Below are 23,174 nucleotides of genomic sequence, written 5' to 3' on the forward strand. Positions count from 1 at the left end.
ATTATGACTATAAATGAATAAGTACACAAGATCTGTAGGAAAAGTACAAGGTGCTATAAAGGAATATAACCACATATTCATGTTTAACAGCATTATTCACAATTGCCAAAAGATGGAAGCAACCCAAGAGTCCACCCATGAAAAGATAAAGCAAAGTGGTCTACACATACAGTGGAACCTCATTCAGCCTTAAAAAGGAAGGAAACTCTGATAAATGCTGCAACACAGATGGACCTTGAAGACTTTATGCTAATTAAAATAAGCCAGTCCCAAAAGGACCATCACTGTATGGTTCAACTTACATAAGAATAGAGTCATCAAATTCTCAAAGACAGAAATTTGATGGTGGTGATCATGGCCTGGGGGGAGACGGGAATGGTGAGGTATTGTTTAATGAGTGTAGAGTTTTCATTTTAGAAGATGAAAAATTTCTGGAGATGGATGATGGTGAGGGTTGCACAGCAGTGTGAACTGAACTGCACACTTAAAAATGCTCAGGAAGGTGGGGCGCCTGAATGGCTCAGTCAGTTAAGCATCCAGCTCTTGATTTTGGCTCAGGGCATGATCTCACAGTCTCAGGATCAAGCCCTGCACCAGGCTCCACAGGCAGTGATATTGAGATTCTCTCTCTCCCCCTCAGCTCTTCCCCAGCACTCTCTAAATTTAAAAAAAAAAAAAAAAACAGCTATGTTAGGCATAAGAGATCGATAGATTTCTAAAAGAGTGTAACCACAGGGGCAGCCCGGGTGGCTCAGCAGTTTAGTGCCACCTTCAGCCCGGGGCATGATCCTGGAGACCTGGGATCAAGTCCCACATCGGGCTCCCTGTATGGAGCCTACTTCTCCCTCTGCCTGTGTCTCTGCCTCTCTGTGTGTCTCTCATGAATAAATAAATTTAAAAATCTTTGAAAAAAAAAAAAAAGAATGTAACCACAGGCCACAAATTAGATTGGAGAAGGAGTCAAGGAAGATCTATTTCAGAAGATGAGATTGAGATTTGGGAATCAAGGATCTTGTAGGTGAAGAGTAGAGAGAAGCTATCCTGAATGGCAGAGTGGCATATGCAAGGGCCTTGGGGCAATAATTATGTGGCAGGGGAAGCCTAGTGAGGGAGAGGCACCTGGTGCAGGGTAAGGCCATGCAGGATTTCACAGACCTAGACAAGGAGCTTAGCATTTATTCTAAGTGCTTTGGGAAACCACAAGTGGATACTGAACAGGGAGATAAAAAGACTTGCTTTGTGTTTTATAAAGCTCCATCCATCTGCCCTAGAAGAGTGGTTTAGAAGAGGGAAAATTAGAAAGCAATCACTACAATGTGAGTGAGTGTAGATAGATGATTTTGAGAAAACTGAAGTTCAGAGAGGTTAAGTAGCTCACCCAGGGTCACACAGCACACAAAGGTTTCTGACTCCAGTACCTGTATTCCTTACACTTTGTAGATTTAAAGAAAGAGAAAGAAGAAAGAAAGAAAGAAAGAAAGAAAGAAAGGAAGAAAGAAAGAGAAGGAAGGAAGGAAGGAAGGAAGGAAGAAAGAAAGAAAGAAAGAAAGAAAGAAAGAAAGAAAGAAAGAAAGAAAGAAAGAAAGAAAGAAAGAAAGAAAGAAAGAAAAAAGAACATACAGGAAAGAAGATACCTCCTAGTCAGACCCTCTGGCGAGAGAGAAAAGCACAACGCCACTGTTCCTCCACAGATGTTTCATATTTATGGATGTGAAACCAAACAAATTGGCAGAAAGGCACATAGAGAAATGGAAAGGTAGGAAATGAAGAAGGAAAAAAGAGAGAAAGGAGCTTCCCAGGGATCCTGCTGCACCTATTGCCCCTCTAGGCCATCATGTGGATCAGCCAGTGAAGATCCGAGGGCCAGAGACACCCAAGCAGCACTTGAGGCTGTGCATGTGTGGGAGCAGACATCCTGGGGAGCGTTCTAAGGCCCACTGGCAGCTTCCCTGTGGGGAACACCAGGGCGAGCTTCTAAAACTTGGAGCCCTCAGGGTGTTGGAGTTTCACAATGGCTTGGAAGACATGATTGGGAATAAAAAAAAGGATTAATGAGCACCTCTTTTGAAAAGTAAGAAAAATCCCTGGCAAGGCTGAGTCCCCTCTCCCAATATTAGGTCATGTACCAACGAGCACAAAGCAAAACCTCAATTTACAGCAACCCACCAGTCAGAACCTCCCATTCCTGGGTCCTGTGCAGTCCTTCGCATGAAGCAGGAAAGGCAAGCCCTTTAATAATAAAATAATAATAATAATAATAATAATAATAATAATAATAATTTAGAGGGTTATAGCTGAAAGAGACCCCAGAAGTGTTTCTTGTACAATGACACCTCCTCTTAGAGACAGAGAAAGGAAGTGACTCATCTAAGCCACATGATCTTACTGGCCAGACATCCAGTCCTTCTAGTCCATTCTATGCCACTGTACTCCATGTCTTCATTGGACCCACAGCCCTGTGAAACCATGAAAATTTTGACCCACACTCATGCAGCTCCACACTGCATCAAATATTATCTCCATTGACTTTGTCAGCCCACTCCAGAGCTAGAGGAGCTCATAGGATGGGACCGTGTCCTCATTTGTCTTGGCAAATGTTACGGATGCAGAGCCTTAAACGTACAGGCCCCTGAGAATGGAGGCTGAACTAGCAAGACTAGCTGACCTTCATCCGTTGCTGCGTAGGCACTGGAGCTGAGGGCCTGACCACCGGCTGCTGTCTGCACATCGCCGGTGAGGTCAGCCCCATGATCACCCTCCGTTCACAAAGGGAAAAACTGAGGCATGAGACAATTTGGTGCCCTACAGGGGTCCCAGCTTTCCTGACAAGTGCCAAACCAAGATATAAATCCGGGAAGCTGCACTCCAGAATCTGCAGTCCTAATACTATACAATTTCTCTCACCAATTTGTCTCTGGCAAATGAACAAATATCCATTTGGCAAATAAGAACCAAGAAGTTGAGGCGCTTGCCCAAGTATGCACAGTAAATAAAGCATAAAGGGAACCCAGTCCTTCAGCTGCAAGTCTTAGAGGCCCTCCCTCCATCCCTAGCAGTCTGCACAACCTTAGCTTCTTAGGGAAGGGGTCGGCTGAATTACACACTACAGCGGCTAGTGGGCACACTGAAGGATCTGCTTCTGGAGCTGAGCTGTGGGTGCCCTCAAAGACCTCAGCTTTGGAAGGTGGACATGCCTGACTGAGTGAGTTCCAGATGCCTGGCATGAGCCTGGTTGGCTTTGAGGTTGATCTTGCTGCTTGGTACCCCTCAGGACCAAGGGGACCGTACTACCTCTCTCAAGGATTCTGGTATGACCTGCGGGCTGCAATTTATTAGGATAGATACACACATACCCTATCATCTGAGACTCAGTGTTGCATGGTGTGTATCATGCCACCACTTCCCAGCCAGATGACTTACATCTTTCTACCTCAGGTTTCCTTATCTCTAAACAGAGATAACCATAAAGCCGACCTCCTGGTGCTGCTGCAAAAGCTAAATGAGCTGTTCTAGGAGAAACATTTAGGGCAGCGCCTGGTGAACACATTCCACATGCATTGCTGCTGCATACATTCCATCCCTGGAGACAGAAGCTTTAGTTTACTCTGTAAAGATCTCAAGGTTCGTGTCTTTGGTTTTACACAGACCTAAGGAAGGAAGGAGAAGCTTGTCGGAAGTGAGCGAGGGGAATGAGACCCAAGAGGGGTGTGGAAGAAACCAAAGACAGCTTTCACGCCCCGGGCCCACAAGTCTGGCTGATGGGGCTGTAGACACAGGCATGCACAGGGGTGCTTGGAGGCGCCTCGCTGCAAAGCAAGGCACAGATTCAGGGAGGAGGTGTTTCTAGGGAGAAGGACTCGGCAAAAATACCCCAACTGCCTCCTGGGAGCAGCCGGGAGCGGAGCTCTCACAGGCAATGGTGGCCAGCCTTGTAGAATTTTCCCAGTAGCTGAGCAGGCACCGGCCAATGAGATGGTGCAGAGTGGAGGTCAGAGTGGCCATGGGGCCTTTGAGACCTGTCCCACCATCAGGCAGGGGACAGACACTCAGACTGCAGTTGAGGATACTGAGGCTAAGGCACAGCTGATCAGTGTGCCTGTCATGGCCTAAGTGCCCCGCAAACAATAGGAAGGCCCGGAAATGTTTCCATGAGGAGGGCTCAAAGTATTTTCATTAAGTCTGAATCATGAAAAAATTTTGATCAGGGTCATGTCCTCTGGGTAACTGAGGCTGAGCCGTGAATATGAGAGATTTGGGGGGTAACCAGGGAAAGTATAACATTTCTGTAGTCCGAGTTGACACACTGAACATTTTTAAGCATGAGAAAAGTTGGAATCAGCAAAGGGCATTTTGACAGCACTGAAATTTATGTCTGGCTGGGAGGAGATAGTACCCCACACTTTTTAAACAGTTTCGGTCAGAGGAAAAAAATGTAAAATTGGTCCCTAGCTAATGAGGCCTGATCTTCCTTTTATGGTGCTCTAGTATGCAATTAAGGTTAGCTTCATGTAAACTGCCAGCACACTCAGACTTTTAACAGCCTTATGTATGTCAGGAAGGAAAATAAATAGTCCCCTGTTTGTGCTTTATGCGGGGGAATTATTGAGATAAACAGCTTGGGCCTGACAGGTGTGACTTCTTGCGGCTTAACGTGATGGATTTGCCAATGGCAGCTGGAGCCGATAGCACCAAACTGTTGATGGAAATAAAACATGGTGGAGAGTCCGACAGTTATATAAGTGCAAGAGCCAGGCAGGGTCTGACTTTTGATCACGAGACACTCAGCCTTTCAGTGTTGAGAGTGTGTGAGGACCTGGAACTCAGAGATGGAGGAGACTCATCTACAGAGTAGTGGAGTCCTAGAGCTCCAGGGGAAGTGAGAGATGGGGACACTGAGGTCTGGAAAGTTCTAGTGACTACCCGGCTGTCCAGGAGTGGACCCCAGGTCTCCCACCCATGCTATTTCCACTGTCCTAAACTGCTTTCTAAGAACCCTGCAGGGGTGCCTGGGTGGCTCAGTCACTTAAGCATCTGCCTTCCACTCAGGTCATGATCCTGGGGTCTTGGGATCGAGCCTCACATCGGGCTCCCTGCTCAGCAGGGAGACTGCTTCTCTCTCTCCCTCTGCCTGCCGCTCTGCCTGCTTGTGCTTTCTCTCTTTCTCTCTCTGTCAAATAAATAAATAACATCTTTTAAAATAGAGAGAGAGAGAGAGAAAATCCTGCAGAATCCTGAATAGATGGACTAAGACATGAAACCTGGGTTTGGTCCCATGTTGGCTACCACCTCCTTGCCTCTGGTCACCCCCTCTGATAATCTCCTTTGTAATCCACATTCTTCACCACCACTAGAATTTCCCAAAATGCAGATCTGAGTATGTCTCACACTTTCTCCCCTGCTTAAAACCTTTTGATAACTGCCCCCTGCTCTCAGGATAAATTTGTCTTATTTGCTTATAAGGACCATCACAAACCTAACCCATGCCGCCTTCTCCAGCTTCAGGATCCCCATTACCCTCCCACTCAATCCCTATAATACAGTCACTCTGAATAATCTGCTCTTTCTCCACCTGGGGCATTGCCAGATAAAATGTGTGATGCTGGGTTAAACGTAAATTTCACAAAGACAATGACTGGCTTATAGTATAAGTATATCCCTTTGGCATATTCGGGATATACTTATCCTAAAATATTATTGATTGTTTATCTGACATTCAAATTTAGCTGGAAAGTCTCCACTCTTATTTGATAAATCTGGCAGCCCTACTCTAGTTGGATCCTGATTTTCCTTACCTCTGGGCCTTTTAAAAAATATACCATCCTGGGGCACCTGGATGCCTCGGTCGGTTAAGTATCTGAGTCTTGATCTCAGCTCAGCTCTCAATCTCAGGGTCATAATTCCAGGCCCTGCACTGAGCTCTATGTGGGCATGGAGCCTACTTTAAAAAAAAAAAATACCATCCTTTAGCTAAGACACCAAATCTTTTCCCTGTTTGGCTAACTCATTGAGTTAAGGACACCAAAGCTTCATGTTCACCTTTGTATTGTAAAATTTTTGCTAGGCTGTGGCTACCAAATCAGTAACTATATTACTAAGCCGCCTGCATCAGGTGGAGCCCTGTGAGGTCTTACCTATGGAATGTGAAAAAAAAAAAAAACATGCGTGTCACTTGTGGGCCAGAGTGGGTTAAGAAGCAGGTGTATCTTTTCCTCCCTATTTTCTCATCTGACAATTGGAAGTAAAGGACTCCAAGCCCTTTACTAGAAGGAGTCTGGATCCCTGAATTACAGTGAAGAAGTTCACCCACAGACCAACCACATTGGTAGTTACATGGATGAGAAGCAAACTTCCATTATGCTGTCACTGCAGTGTGGGGTTCGTTTGTTATAGCAGTTAGCATTATCTTAGTTTATGTGTCCATTCTTTGGGTCTTGGTATTGACATCTCCTCCTCACAGACAGTCCCTCAAACTGGGTGAGTGGCCCCTCTTAACGTGCTCCCATAGAATTCCATTCATTCTTACTTTGTCAGTAACACCTACCATGAGGTATTATAGGAGACTCTTTACTTGTCTGTATATATTTCCTACTGGATAAAATGTTTCCTGAGGGTAGGGCCTACAGTCATCTTGGCCACAGTTATATCTGCAAAGCATAGCATTGTCAAATGAATAACTAACCAGTGTCTCTTCAACTGTATTGGTCTGTTTCCTGATTTTTAAAAATGAGGTGGCAGACAAGTGATTGCTAAGATTCATCTCAAAAAAAGGAATTTGGGAATTATGAATATAAATTAAGTGGAACTGCCTTCTCCAGAACCCTATTTTCTACTGGGGAATGGTACTCCTTCCATTCCCATGATTGTGACAGGCTAAGAATCATTGTGATTCATGGCACCCACCTCCCACCTTTCACCACCCCAGGAGCAGGCAGGTGGCCCAGGCGGGACACTAGTGCTCCACCCTCCTACAACAGTGATTGGTCAGAGACAGGACCAAGACCAATCCAGATTCTTCCCCTTAGTTTATATGTGCATGTTGGAACACAAAAGCTATTTTTTCTACTGGGGCTCCTGGGGTAGAAGGCTGTGCATGGGGACCTCTTAGTGACAATCTGTTCTATTATTAGAGAGAGTGTATCTACAAAATGAAATTAACACTCAAAGGAAATCAGAGCAAGAATGAAGAAAAAAATAGAGCCCCAATAACATTTTCTTAGTTCTTGAATCTAGCTGTGCCTGAAGCCAACCACCTCTGGACTTCCTTCCCACTTATGTGAGCCAATAAACACTGATTTTGGCTTAAGCCAAATCTTAGATTTTGTCACTTCCTTCCAGAAAGGTACTGATTAAGGTAAAAATAGTAATTTTTGTGGAATTAAAGTACAATATAACCAGAATCACACACTCTTTTGCATAAAGTAGGTATAAAATGTATAAAATAAACTTTATTGAATTGATTAGGATGAGCTAACAATAGACAAAATGAGTTTCTTCATATTTAACACAAAACATAAAGTACATGCCTGCACTATTGTCTATAAAACTGAACAAATTTAGCAAAACTTTTTTCTTTTTTTTTTAAAGATTTTATTTATTTACCCAGGAGAGACACAGAGATAGAGGCAGAGACACAGGCAGAGGGAGAAGCAGACTCCCTCCAGGGAGCCTGATGTGACATTCGATCCCAGGACCCCAGGATCACGACCTGAGCCAAAGGCAGATACTCAACCATTGAGCCACCCACGCATCCCTAGGAAAACTTTTCTAAGGGACAGCTGGTGGAGCAGCTGGTTAAGCACCCAACTCTTGGTTTCAGCTCAGGGTTGGGATCTCAGAGTCATGACATCGAGCCATCCCTCAGCCTCCACGCTCAGGACGGAATCTGCTTAATCCCTCTCCATCTGCCCTCCCCTCTCAAATAAATAGTGTTTTTTTTTTTTAAAGAAAAGCTTTAAAAATTGAGTTTCATTTAATAAGAACAAAACCTAAAGAATAGTTAAATAATGTAATTTTAAAGATTTGGAGAGCTCTGGTCAGTGGGCATTCGTTCTTCCTTATTTTCATACGGTAGTGGAGGAGGAGAGTCTTTCCACAAAGTTTCTGATGACTTGCCTTAGGGAAACCACACTGAGGCAGCTGCCAGCTTAAGACCATGCCTCAGCAACCAAATCTGTGCCTCTCTGTCCCCAACGTCACTGACTGACCCAGGAACAGAAATAGCTTACCAAGCAGGGCAATCACCGGTCTACCTGGAACTAAAGCTTAAACAGAGACAGAATCGGGGCACTGGGTCACATGATGAACCCATCCAAGAGAGAAGGAACCTAACTCCTGCTTGCATCTTTCAGAAGATGTGCTTATTTCCACTTTTCTGATTCTTGATTGTCTATTTATTCTGCCACTCCTGTGAGTTTCCCAACATCTGTTTCCAAAATGTTCTTCTTTGATTAGACAGCATTGGGTTTTTTTACTGATGACTCAAGAAACTTCACTCATTCATATGGGGTGACCCAGGAGTACATTTTAAAGTGGATATCAGCTGTCATTGCTCCTGGGGTCCATCAACCATGCCCTCCTGCCAGCATCCCGCTCCTGGCTAAAGCGCTCCCTGCCCTCATCACACTGAGGGGCAACCCCCCTCCCACCATCACCAGCATCCTAAAACTCAAACCCTCTACTCCCCTCATACAGGTAAAACTTTTGGGAGTTGCAACTTTGTTCCATCATTGGACACAACCAGGCAACATAGTTTAGCTGTTTTGTTGAGCTTCTCTTGTCCCAAATTTGCCTGCTCCATGGTAGGACTTTAACTTGGCCTTTGTGTACGCCAAAATTTTGTGTTTTTCACAAAATAAAAGACCAGCCTTACTCCAGAGATGAATTTTGCTTCAATTCTTACAGGGAAAATAACTGGCAGTAGCCTTAAAATATCACATTGTTAAAAAGAAAAAAATATATATATATATATCACACTGTTCGTACTTTCAGTCTTAAAGATCTAGAGCTACTAGAGGTCAGATCCCAGTACCCCTTGGCATAGAGAACCCAGTTTACATTCCCGCCTTGGAATGCCAAATGGAATCAAGACACACACACCTGGGTTTCTTGCTTCCTTATTTTCTTACAAGGTTGGTTTCTCTCCCTTGAGAATCTGGTGCCTCCTTTGACACATCCAGATTCCTCTAGAGGCCACATGACACCAAGCATCATCCTGATCTTTTGTTCCTCTCCAAACTTCATCAGTAATTCAAATCTAAAGAGAATAATGCAGAGGAGAAACTCTTCTCTGTCCCTAGATTCCTTTCAGGCATCTGGCACTCCTCACACAGCTGAGGTGGACAGGCCACATGGCGACAGGCAAATAGGAAACAGACCTCCATTCGGGTGGTCTGCTGCTCCGTGTCCATTGTAGGCTAACGAGCAGTAACAGCTGTCCAGCAAGGAGGCTGACACACTCCCAGTGCAGACAATGACAAAGCAGTCCTCCCCTGAGGCTGCCAGCACACTACGACTTCTTCCCACAGTATCACCCAACCGGCTGCCAATAAGTAGGATGGGACTGTCTTTCTTCACTGAGTAGGTCACATTGAGTTGGCCAACAAACATCATCCAAAGACTGCATTCACACTTGGACAGTCGTCCTGGCTGAAGAGCCAATTCATCTGTAAATGGGAAATCTCACTCAGGCATCCTGGGGTTTGGAAAATAAAAGGAACCAATGAATGGCTGACTGGCTGCCAGAATGTGCCCCAGAGCTGTGCGGAGAAAAAGTTGGGGCAGCAGGTCCTCTGCTCCACCAAATATTTGGAAATCACTTCATATTTTAAGCCACTTTCCCGACTGTAAATTGAATGGTTGAACTGGATCTTGGAATCACAGATTGCTGGAGAATGACTAGTAAGCTAATCCAGTCCCTCATATCACAGACGCTCAAGCAAACTGAGGCTGATTCGTATGTCCAACGTGTGTTTCTTGAGGCCTGCCATGTGCCAAGAGATACTAGGGATAAAACAAAAGTATATACAGGCTCTCCCTTCAAGCTAGTTCCAGTATATTGGGGAAGGGGAAAGATGTTGATTGAGTGATCATGCAAATAAGTATTTAACACAAGGTGAGGAGTTCTGTGAAGAGGGCTCAGTGTACTAAGAACATATTTCAGATGAATCTGACCTAGTTAAGGCTGACCTATAGGGAAGTCCTTTTGGATCTAAGAACTGAAGGAAGGATAGGCTTTAATGAGATGAACAGTGTGGTGTGGGAGAGAGAAAGAGTCAGAGAGAGAGCAAATGCAAAGGTTCTGAGGCAGGAGAGAGCAGGAGACTTTCAGGAACATGACAGCAGCTAGGATGTCGTGGGCCAGAACAGAGAAGGATAGGCAGACAGTAGAGCAAGATGAGACCCAACAGGAGGCAGAAGCCAGTCCAGGCAGGGCTGGGAAGCATTTGTGTGGTAGGCAAAACTCTAAGATGGTAGATGCTAATGCCCTGTAATCCCTGCCCTTTAAGTCGGGGTAGGCAAGACCTATGACTATAAATGGGTTAGCAACCTATAGTTATGTTACATTAAATATCAAGGGAGTTTTGTAGATGTAACTAGGATTATTGATCTTTGAGTTCATCAAAAGGGAGATGATCTTGGGAGGGCCTGATGTAATCAGGTGAGTTCTTGAAAGGGACAAGCAGCTGCGGCAGACACTCTCCTGCCAGCCTTCCAGAAGGCAACTGGCGGTGTTGTGAGCTGCCTGTGTGGTGAAGGCCCCTGTGGCCTGGTCCTGAGGGCACTCTAGGAGCTGAGAGCACTCCCAGACAACAAACAGCAATAAAATGGGGGTCTCTGTCCTATGACCTCAAGCAAATGAATTCTGTCAACTACCTGCATGAGTTCAGAAGATCCTGAGGTCCAGGTGAGGCCACAGCCCCAGCCAACACCTTGATTTCTGCCTTGTGAAACCCTGAATGGTGAACCCAGTTACCCTATGCTCAGACCTCTCACCCACAGAAACTGTTAGATACTAAATGGGGTTAGCCCCTTAAGTTAGTGGTAACTTGTGTTTCAATAGAAATTAATATAGCTCTTTAAGATTTTGCTATTTACCTTTAGAGCATTAGGATGTCATTGAAGAATTTTAAGGAGGGTGCTGAAGGGGATGACATAATCACATTGGATTTCTGAAGATCCCTGGGGCTGCTATATGAAGAATGAATTGGAAAGGCAAGAGCTCAGTAAGGAGGCAACAGATGAAGGTGGTTCTGGTGGTGGGGATGGTGTTGGCCGTGGGGAGGCAGATAGAAAAGATAGCCAGACAGTAACAGAAAAAAAACTCTCAGACTCTTATCTTTATAGATTTATACTGAAATGTTTGCTTCAAAATAATCCAGAGGGTGGAGGGGAGTAAAGATGAAATAAAATTTGCCATGTTTTAATAATCTTTCAAGATGAATACTAGGTTGATCAAGTTTACCATACAGGAATCTCTATTTTGTGTGTATAGAAATATATCATTTTTTTAAATATATCAATTTTAAGTTAAAATGCATACACAGTGAAACACACAAATCCCAGGTGCACAGTCGGAGGAAGTTTGACACGTGCATAGACTTATAGGACGCACACTCCCTTTCACCTCAGAAAGTTCCCTCCACCCCCACGCAGCTAATCGCAGCCCTCCTTCCGCAGGCGACTACTATTATTCTGATGTCTATTGTCATAGATCAGGGTTGCCTATTTGAGAACTCATATGAATCACATGACTTGTTCTCTTCTGTGTTTTGTGAGATTCACCTATGCTGTTGCGTCCTATCAGTTAATTCCTTATTATTACTTCTTATTCCTTCGTATGAATATATTAGTTTGTTTAATTATTCTATTAATGGACAGACATACAGGTTATTTCCTTATTTAAGCAGCTATGAAATATACTTGTGCAAGTTTTAGTTTCTCTTGAGTGGGTTTTCTGGGAAATGTGTGTTTAATTTTATAATAAACCACTGCACAGGTTTCCACAGTGGAGGTAACTTTTTACACTCACCAGCTAAGTGAGAGCTCCAACTTCTTCTTCTAGAGTACCAGGAGAGCACAGAGAAGAGGGCTTCCCCTTGTAGTGGCCCCACTGTGACAGCCAGAGAGCTCCCAACATCATCTGCTGAGAGGCAGGGACACGTGGATGGGTGAAGGCTTGTCAGAAGAGTGAGGAGAGTGTTGCTTTGTAGCAGGGAAACATGGAAGGAGGCGCTGACATATCAAGATCACTGGGGACAGTGGAGAAACCCATTAGTGGTTGCTCGCTCTGAATTCACAGTGGTACCATGCTTCCTTGTTGTGTCATTTTTTTTTCCCCGGAAGTACATTTGGTCACTTGAAATTTGGCACAAAGAAACTAAATGGTTGGATTCATCCAGGGTCTGGGTGAGATATGTAGATGAGATAAAAAACAGAGGGACAGGAGAATGACAGAAATGACAAACCAAGGCACATTCGCTGGCTGAGGGCTTTGTGAACAGGGAGTCACCTTGAGTTTGTAGGTGTAAGATGCCAGCGATAATGGGGGGCTAAATAAGAGGGACATTTCTTTCTGACTCACATAAAAGAAGTTGGCGGTAGCTGCAGGGGTCACATCCTTGGCGTGCGTCATCACTATGAAAAGGAGCTCGCGTATGTAAACACTTTTCTGGAGGGCAGAATTGACCTCAACAGAATAAAAGTCATATGTGTAAAGCTACAGCTGCCATCAAACTCAGTGGTGAAAAACTGCAAGCTTTTCCTTTAAGATCACAAACAAAACAAAGATTGCCCACTCTTGCCACTTCTTTTCAACATAGGCTGGCAGTCCCAGCCAGAGCACTTAGGAAAAAATAAATAAGTAAAAGTCATCTAAATCAGAAAGGAAGAAGCAAAATTATCTCTTTTTGTAGGTGATACAATTTATATGTCGAAAATCCTAAAGACCCCAAACAAAAATGTGTATAACTAATAAGCAAATTTAGTGAAGTTGCAGGATACAAAACCAGCATACCAAAACTGTGTTTCTATACACTAACAACAAACTATTCAAATAGGAAATTAAGAAAACAATCCCATTTACAAAGCATCAAAAGGAATAAAAGTTGTAAGAATACACTTGACTAAAGACATAAAGGTCTTATGCACTGAAAACTATAAGACACTGATGAAAAAAATTAAAGAAGGCACAAATAAATGGGAAGACAACCTGTGCTCATGGATTAGGAAACTTAGTATTGTTCAAGTGTTCATACTACCCGAAGCACACTACAGATTCCATGTCATCCCCATTATGTTTCAAAATTTAAGTGTATTTTTGATGCCAAAATTCCCCATCTGGGAACTTATCATATGGAGAAAATCATACAAGCACATAAAGATGTATGATCACAATAGAATGTTTTAGAATGGAGAGAAATAAATAATCTAAATGCCCATAACAATGGTACAATGGGATACATAGTCATTAATGTGTTTCTGAAGTTCTACATTAACATATTAAAATGTTCACAGCATGGGCAGCCTGGGTGGCTCAGCGGTTTAGGTTTAGGCCGAGGATTGAGTCCCATGTCAGGCTCCCTGCATGGAGCCTACTTCTCCCTCTGTTTGTGTCTCTGCCTCTCTCTCTCTCTCTCTCTCTCTGTCTCTCTGTGTGTGTGTGTGTGTGTGTGTGTGTGTGTGTGTCTCATGAATAAATAAATAAAATCTTTAAAAAAATAAAATAAAATAAAATGTTCCCAGCAAATTAATAATAAAGGAGAAATTATAGAATATAGTGTACAATACGTTCCCACTAGTGTACATTTAGTATCTCTGTATAGGAATGTTTGCACATCCACCCAATTCCTGAAATTCTGGGACTTATTTGTGATTTCCTCCTTATAATTTTCCATGATTTCTCTACTTTTTTGACAAGGAACAAGAACCTGTTTTGGAATCAAGTAAAAAAATACAGTGACTTTATTTTGGAGCGAGCATGTGAGTGACTGAACAAGAGGAATGACCCATGCAAGGTGCATAACTGGAATGTGATTCTCAGCAAGAATAGCCTGTAAAACAATGGTGCCTGAGCCTCCTCCTGCTTGCTCAGGAGGAGACTACTGGTGAGACTGGCCAGATATCTAATCATCTACCTTCCCTCCAGCTCCACTCACCTCTGCCCTAGTTCAGCCTCAAATCCTCATTTGTATAACGGTGGTTTTCTTTTTTTGTTTGTTTGTTTATAATAAATTTATTTTTATTGGTGTTCAATTTGCCAACATACAGAATAACACCCAGTGCTCATCCCGTCAAGTGTCCCCCTCAGTGCCTGTCACCCATTCTCCCCCACCCCCCGCCCTCCTCCCCTTCCACCACCCCTAGTTCGTTTCCCAGAGTTAGGAGTCTTCATGTTCTGTCTCCCTTCCTGATATTTCCCACACATTTCTTCTCCCTTCCCTTATATTCGCTTTCACTATTATTTATATTCCCCAAATAGTAACTTGCCTGTAATAAGGAATAACAGGTAGAAAATACGTGAACTTGAACCAGGGTGGCTGACCTGGAGGCTATGCCTAACTGCTCCTCTGAGTAGCCCTGACTCTCCCCAGGAGAGCTGACCAACCTCACTCCAGTTCCCTCCCTCAAACTCTTACAGATTTCTGTCACAGCCTCTGAAGACTTGGCTATGATCCTATCTTTATTATCAGCCATTCGCTTTAGACTTATGCTGTCACAGGTGGCTATTTACATAGGAATTAATCAAAACTAAATAACATTAAAAAATTCAGTACTTCAGTGGCACTTGCCGCTTTCCCAGCACTCAGAGGCCGCACATAGCTAGTGGTGACTGTATCAGAGAATGCAATCTTAGACTATTTCCATCGTCACAGAAAATTCTGAACTCTGAGAGGCCAGGAATGGTGTCTAGGTCACCACTGTGCTCTTAGCAGAGAGGCATCTAAGACCAGAGAGCCCTCACTGAGTGAGGGATTCATGATGTAATCCATCAGAGCCAAGCAAAATGATGCTAGGTGGGAAAGGCATTTAGCAGGAGCTAACTTTTCAGCCAAGTCCCAAAGGTAATTTTGTAAATGGGTGGGTCAAGAGGAGGGTAGAGCATTCCGGATGAGGAAAAGACTGATTTAGTGAGAAATGTGAAAGGGAATTGGCACCATCAAGCTATTGTTCTCAAGTTATTTTCTCACTGCCAATTAAAAATCATCTTAGGCGATGTTTTCTTATCGGACTTCCTCCCTGATTTGGTATTATTGTAAGGTCTGCTCTGACTAATTGGGCTCTTGGCAGTTCAACAGCCAGGCAATTTTTTAAATCTTTTCATTTTATTTTGTTTCATTATTAATGTTTGATTGGAGGTGAAATCATATACCCCAGAGAACTACAAGAATTTTTCTAAGAGAGACTCGGATGCCCACAAGTTATGTGTTCATATGCTTGTTAACAAAATGGGTATGTGTCCTAAGAGACTCTGAGGTGAAGGGGGGGTGACAGCTGAATTCTGTGGAAGATCTTTGTTTAAATCCTCAGGTAGGAGATTGTGAACCAGTCATAGCTTAGAGGCATACAACCAGAGTTGATCCCAAACTAAGTCTAAGAATCATCTTTTTTTTTTTAAGTTTCATGTTAATCCAGACTACATGGGGTTGAAACAGCCCTATTACTCACTAGCTGTGTGACATTACTGAGCCTATTTCCTCTTCTGTGAAATGGAGATGATATAAGTGTTACGATATTAAATAAGGTAATGTATGTAAAGCATGTAGTGCAATTCCAGGTATGTAATAAGTACACAGGAGTTTATTAAATACAAAAGCAGCAAGATAACAGGGGAATGTATATGTTTTGAGATATCTCCAAATTATCTGCAACTGATTGATGTTATTAAGAATGAAAGTGGTAACCTTAATCGTAATTATTACATTAACTATCATTCATTAAGCTCCTACTAAACAACTAATCTTTACAAAAACCTGAAAATCCATCACACCACCCCCTAATTCCTTTTTACCCTGATCCAAACTACCATCACTCCGTGCTTGGACTAATTCAGTAGCCAATTATTTGGTCCCCTAGTGTCCTGTCCAGCCTCCTGTATGGCACCAGAGGTATCTTTAGAAATGGCAAATCAGATCCCATCACCTCCCTATATAGAACCCACCAGTGGCTACCTATCAAATAGGGTGGCTGATTCAAATTTGCCATCATAAGGATGTGTTTAGATACTCACTATATCTAAAGTACCCTGTGTCTTACACCTTCACCGCCCTCCCAGCAGGATAAAGAAACTGAGATTCAGAGATAATAAGTAACCCACCAAAGGCTGCCCAGCAAATTCATGGCAGAAGTGATATTTGAACTCTGAGTTCACAACTCTTGCTCTTAATCAGAGTGACAGATACATGGACTATGATCACAGAACTACAGAGTACAAGGACCTCCTAACACAAGTACCCTCAACCCATACCCAGACTGGGAGCCTAGAAAGGGTCAGTGTTAATCTCATGATTGCCTTGCCTTTTGAAAATAACTTTCACAGAGAGGAGAAAAAAATATGAGGTGTTCTCTTCACTCAAAGTTCCTAAGACTCAGTCCTTATAGAGCTCTTTGCAGGCCCCCAGGCCTGTCTGAGCTTGACATTCCCACAGCCCTGCCTTTGTGCTCCTCCTTCAGAATGTTCTTAGGCTTGACATGAAAGAACTGCCTGCTCCATGGCTAACATCCATCTAACATATTTAACATTTTGTATCCAATAACTCAGCAGGAGGAGCTCTGAGACATGGATGCATCACTGATCTGTGTTCATATTGTCCTTGTAGGCAGACCAACTTGAAATTAAACTATTCCAACCTCCAATATAAGGTTTCTGCCATTTTGGTGTCCACTGAACATTGGTCAGTAATCGACTTCTCAGGCTGATACTACGTATTCTTCATTACTGAATATTACCAATAACTTCATTCCCTTGTAGACATGGTGACATGTATATATGATTTTCTATTTAATTATCTGTAGATTCATGAAGAGTTTTATGTACTATGTATATAATATGTTTTCATGTCTATGCCCATAACTTCAGTCACTAGTATGCTGGCAACTCCCAAATTTGTATCTCCATTCCAGACGTCGCTTTTAAGTTTCAGACCCATATATCCAGCAACACACTCGACATCCCTACTTTCATGTCTCACAGACACACAATTCAGCAAGTCCAAAACTAAATTCCTGATCTTCCTTCCGGAGCCTGTCCATCCTCCCATGTTCCTTATCTCAGTAAATGGCAGTCACCATCCAACCAGATGTTTAAAACAAAAACCTGGAAACTATCCTGGATACCACCTCTCTCCCTACCCATCAGATCCATTCATCCCAAGTGCTGACAATTTTACTTCTTCAAGTCATTCACTCATGAACTTTCTTGTTTCTTTAACAATTGCTTATTCTGCAGCACTGTATGAAAAAGTGGATGATATGATGGTGAACAAGATAGATATGATCCGTCCGTCTCAGAACTCATCATCATAAACCACAACAGCACATTTTATTGAATGAATGAATAATATATATACATGAAGGTAGTTTTATTTTTTTAAGATTTTATTTATTCATTTGACAGAGAAAGAAAGAGAGAGCACAAGCAGAGGGATGCTGCAGAGGGAGAGAGAGAAGGAAGCTCCCCACCAAACAGGGAGCCCGATGTGGGACCCGATCCCAGGTCCCCGGGATCACGACCTGAGCCAAAGGCAGATGCTCAACTGACTGAGCCACCCAGGCACCCCCATGAAGGTAGTGTTATACAGGACAGGGGCTTTACATAATTTCACTATTGTGCAATTGCATAATTTGTACTAGCTCTTGTCAAGGGACCACCTATAGAGGCAGAGTAAAGTGGCTAAGGGCATGGACTTGAGAATCATTTAGTCAATCAGTTGGTAAATATTTATTACACACCTATAGTTTTAGTCTGCTCTGACTGCTCAACAAAATGCCATTGACAAGGTGGTTTAAACAATAGACATTTATTTCTCACAGTTCTGGAAGGTGGACAGTCCAAGGACAAGGTGCCAGCTGATTCAGCTTCTGGTGAGAGCTCACTTCCTGGTTTATAGATGGCTACCCTCTTGCTGTGAAGAAGAGAGCCCTTTTATTTCTTCCTCTTATACAAGCCCTGATCTCATCATCAATGCCCCCTCCTAATGACCTTATCTAAACCTAATACCTCCCAAAGGCCCCACTTCCCAAATATCATCACAGTGGGCATTAGGGCTTCAACCAATGAATTTGGGGGAGGATATAAATATTCAGCCCATAACAACTACTATATGCTCAACATATTAGGAATTCAGCTAAAAACACGCAAAGTCTCTGCACCCCCAACATCATGAAACACTCTTCCATGTTTGGGATTTTCCCACCATCTTAATAGGAGGAAGAGATTTCTTCCCTCTGTAGAAGCCATATATTCACTCTCTTGAAATCCCTTGTGGCTCTTGAACTCCCAGTTGCCAGTTGCAGGCATGCAACCTGGGCTCAGACTATCAGAAGTCCCTGTAAACTACTTGATGCAAATGGTGACACAAGGAAGAATTTGTTTAAACAAGAGTAGTGGCAGCAACATCCAGCTCCTGGAGGCTACAGTGGAAGAGGTTCTAGCACGAGCAACCTAACGGTGACATTAGTAGTATAAGTGGCTAAAATAATTGAGTGGTGTGATTTAGGATATTGTTCCATGCCTGTTTTGCCAAGGCCACTCAAAATCTTTTATGAAATTACTTCCTAACCAATATTGGGTTCTGTTGTTTCCAACTAAGAATCCAAAGCAATAAATATGCCTGAATTAAATCTCAAACCCTGAAGATTTTGGCTGAGGGTCTCTGGGCAAATTATTTAACTTCTTTCAATTTTAGTTCCTTCACCTACAAAATGAAAACCATTCAGCGCAATAGCTCATGAGCTTGTTGAGAAGCTTCACTGTGGTTTTCACTGGGGCCCTCCAGCTTTAATATCTCAGTGTGCTCTTATGGAATAATCATCATTCTAAGAACTCGGGAAACGGGCTTCCATGTCTCCCCTGATATCCTTCCATTTCTTTCCTGAAGAGAAACCTCTGTCCTGAGCTTCCAGTCAATTCATCCAACTTAAGGAATGAGAACCAGGCCTCCTAGAAAGAAGACAGAACTCAGAATCAGACATACTAAGGTGTAAATTCTGGCTCGATCACTTACCAGCTATATGGCCTCAGGGGATTCACTCAACATTTCATGTTCCTGAGCTTTCCATGCCTTAATTGCAGAATGAGATTGTCCATGCTCTTGCATACATCACCACACTCCACACAACAAATAGCCCATATTGTAGGTGCTGTTGTTTGCCAATGGCTTATCAAATAATAAAGGAAATTTCATGCTCTTTGTTCCTTTTATATAGCATTCAACAGTTTGCTTTGTATTTATATTATTATATTTGATCTTCACGACAAATTTTAGAGAGGTATAAGGATTTTACTTTAATTCCTATTTCATAGAAGAAGAGACCAAGGATCAGAGAAGTTGAGTCCAAGGTGGTACTTTTTTTTTTTTTGCCATATCCAAATTGTAGAGGTAAGGAGCACATTTCAGTTATACTTTTCTGTTTATTGAACCAAAAGTTGTGACAATAAATTAAAGCTACCTAGTTTTCTAGAATACTAAAATTAATCTTTAAAACACCTTCCTACCTTTGAAGGAACTCCTTACTATGTGATCACATGAGGAAAGCCAAAGGGGACTCTCCCTGTTTATCTGTTACATAGAATTAGACACATGACCTAAGACCACTCAATGGGATGTTCCAATTCCATCCTATGAATATTGAGCAGGCAATCCAATAACACAGGGTTCTTATGCATTGGCATCAAGATTCAGTGCTGAAAGTCTCAGTGCCCAGTAATGGCAGCAGTGGCAATGCAGTGATACCATGCCAACAAGGGACTTCAGCTGTGGCTTAACATCCCTGGAATATATACAGTTTTTAAACTTCATTCTCCTGTCTCCCATAAATATTGGAAGCTACTTAATACCTTTTCAAAACATTTTCTGTGAAATATCTGTCACTTGCATCTAATAATAATCCTGAGTGACACCCTTAGAGAAACATCCACATGACACTCAGCCTCAGAGTAGGATTTCTGTATGGGTAGACTGGTCGTGCTTAGGCTCCATCCAAGCTCCAAAGTCTGGAAGGAAAAAGGAGCTTTGAGTCACCTGCAGGGCAGGCCCATAAAAAAGGCCACAAAGACATGGGCCAGCCAGGGTCCTGTGTCCTGTGGACTTCTGTCCGCACTATAGATTTCATGACCACATATAGGCAACCTCAATACACAGTTCATTACAAACCAGGGCCAGTATAGTAGTGGAATGGCTGAGAGGATACTGTGAGAGTGTATTTGCAGAATTATTTTAATGAGAAGCTACCACTGAGAGAAAACAGACACAGACTTAGAGCAGAAGAAAGGTAATTCCTTAGAAAGCCTAATGAAGACAGCTTAAGAAGAACTCCCTTGGGGATCCCTGGGTGGCGCAGAGGTTTAGCGCCTGCCTTTGGCCCAGGGCGCGATCCTGGAGACCCGGGATCGAATCCCACATCGGGCTCCCAGTGCATGGAGCCTGCTTCTCCCTCTGCCTGTGTCTCTGCCTCTCTCTCTCTCTCTCTCTCTCTCTCTCTTTCATAAATTAAAAAAAAAAGAAGAAGAAGAAGAAGAACTCCCTTATGCAAGGCAAATGCTGAAGGATTTTTGTAACTTCAGAGTCTTCATTCAGATAAATTCTGCTGTTTATCAAGAGGAAGCTTCAGTGGAATCTTCCCAAAATATCAAACCTATCTGCCATGTGTCTTGCAGACACATTTTCATGCATTGAATCCCTCACCTTTCAAAACTTCTGTAGGATCACTACTCTCATCTTTGTGTTGTTTATTTTGCAGATGAGGAAATAAAGTCAAAGAGGTTAAGTGGCGTGCCTAGGCTTACACAGCCATTAAGTGGCAGAGCTGGGACTAGGGCCCAGGACTGCCTGGCTCCAAAGCCACATTCTTTCCAGTAACCCATGGTACTGTTTTCCTTTTCAAGGTGATTGTCAAGACCCTTTGCCAGAAAGTGCTAACAACTAATGTCTCTGACAGTGGAATGAACAGGAAGTCTCTCCGTGGCCAGGGTGACATATGGGAGTAACTGCCCAAGAGATATGAGTTTGTGTGGCTGGACTGGGCTATCAAAGAGGTGCAGTGATTTCTGACTTTCTGACTTGGTTGTTTTTCTCAGGAAGTCCTGGTGGGGTTATTAATTCAGAAAGAGTGAGGAAGAGAGAGGTTGGGGGATGGAAAGGAGAGAGAGAGAGAGAGAGAGAGAGAGAGAGAGAGACTTTGCTCTCATTCATAGCCTCACTCCTACCCTGAATGGCATCCATAGGTTTCCAAATCCAAATCAACAGTTCCTCTCTGGAAGCAGCTGGTGCCCCTTCCACAAGCCCCTCACAGCACCGACCCTCCCCCCACCTCAAAGGCTCTGTGCCAGTCAGGCTTTGCCTTGACAGATGCCCTTGCCCTTTATCACTTTCATTTTTTTTCCATTGGTCAATAACCTCTTTTAGAGCTTTATTAGGCAACATAGCTAGACATTCTTTGAAGCAGGAAGTAGAAAATGGAATACTTTCTTAGCCTTGAACAGAATGTCCATGGTAGTGATTCAATTAATATGTGATTTGCTTCATTTCAGAACCTTCTGAGGGTAAAGTCTACCCTGCTCACCAGCAGCCCAAGGAAAACACCATAGGAGCAAGGGTTTATGGGAAGGGCAGCCTCTCAAAGGGGAAATAGAGCCATCCTGACAAAGGATTCGTCTCCCCTGAGAGGATAGACCCCCTCATAATCTTGACTGCGGTTGGCTATGACAAAAGCAAGGGAACCATCAGGGGGACAAGTCCTCCTGCCCACTAGATGCTCAAGGCAATGAGAGTGATTTCCCTGACCACACCTGGCCTTCCTGGCCCACGTATCCTTACTCCCTGGGGGAGAAAGAGTGAGTTACCTGGTTGGTGAACAAGAGCAAATGTCTATGTTTCTTGAATGGATGGTGCTAGTCTAGCAAAGATCCCCAAGAGAGGGATTTTGGCTTTTCTTCCCCATCCTTCTCTACTTAGCAAAGAGCCTTATTTTGTAGACACCAATTTGCTCTCAGGTCCATTGCTCTGAAGTCAATCGTGGGTTAGGAAGTCAAGAAGCCACTTGGGCTTTTAATGAAAGTACTGACTCTAGTCATAAAAGTGACAATTTGGTCCCATCTGTCTCACATTTTTTCTTGCTTCTGAATCAGAGGGGAAGAAGAGATATTGATCGTGCCCCCTCAAAATTCCAGCTATCACTACTAATAGCTATTATTATTAATATCAAAAGAGGCAGATTTATTAACAATGAGAACTTAGGATTTCCATCTCCATTGGTTTAGTCAGCGATGTCCCCAAAACATGACAAAAGGCCTCAAAATCAGCACCTGTCCCCTCACTCCATCCCCTCTGCACTTCTCACCCCGAACACCTCATCCATCACTCCACACCCACATATCTTCCTGTCTTCTCAGCATGTAAACTCCTCTCTCTGAAACAGGGTACCTAGGTCACTTACAATACAAAATAGGCTGTCATAAATAATGTTGAAGTCCTCATTGTCCCGCTGTCTTGAGCCAGGGCCTTGTTAGGTCAGCTTTGCAGAAGCCTGCCAAGCATTTAGAAGGAGGAAGGGTCTTACCCACAAGTCTGCTCAGTCCCTGGAGTGTTTGCACACATTCTTATCCAGTGATGTAAGGGAATTGGACAACAATATGGTATCACAGTGTATATGGAAATAAATGTGTGCACACACATAAAAGTGTATGCTTGTCTGCACAAGCCCAGGCATTTGCATCTGTCTCTGTGCCCAGATCTTTGACAAGCCTGGTGTGCCTCATTTTCCAACTAAGAACCAACTTTCAGCAATTTGTGAATTAGCAAGGAACTGGAGAAAGGAAGCAAAGCCACAGAACATCCAATGTCAGTCTTGGGCAGCAATCTGCAGATGGGATTGAGGATGTGTTTACATAACACTATAGCTAACATTAAATTAGAAGCGGTTGTACAAAAACACGAGGTGCTGTTGGAAATTATGGGGGA

General features: G+C 43.2%; 2 long non-coding RNA genes across 2 annotated transcripts in view; one reads left to right on the top strand and one right to left on the bottom strand.

Annotated features, from left to right (window-relative positions):
• LOC144323866 (uncharacterized) overlaps nucleotides 1–23,174 on the bottom strand; it is a 144,545-nt gene that overhangs the window by 110,283 nt on the left and 11,088 nt on the right. The window lies entirely within an intron of this gene.
• LOC144323021 (uncharacterized) lies at nucleotides 14,889–19,417 on the top strand. Its single transcript, XR_013388579.1, has 4 exons — nucleotides 14,889–15,059; nucleotides 17,612–17,781; nucleotides 18,028–18,078; nucleotides 19,095–19,417. It is a non-coding gene; the product is annotated as an uncharacterized LOC144323021 (long non-coding RNA).

The sequence above is a fragment of the Canis aureus genome, chromosome 11 (assembly GCF_053574225.1).
Source record: "Canis aureus isolate CA01 chromosome 11, VMU_Caureus_v.1.0, whole genome shotgun sequence".
Taxonomy (NCBI): Eukaryota; Metazoa; Chordata; class Mammalia; order Carnivora; family Canidae; genus Canis; species Canis aureus.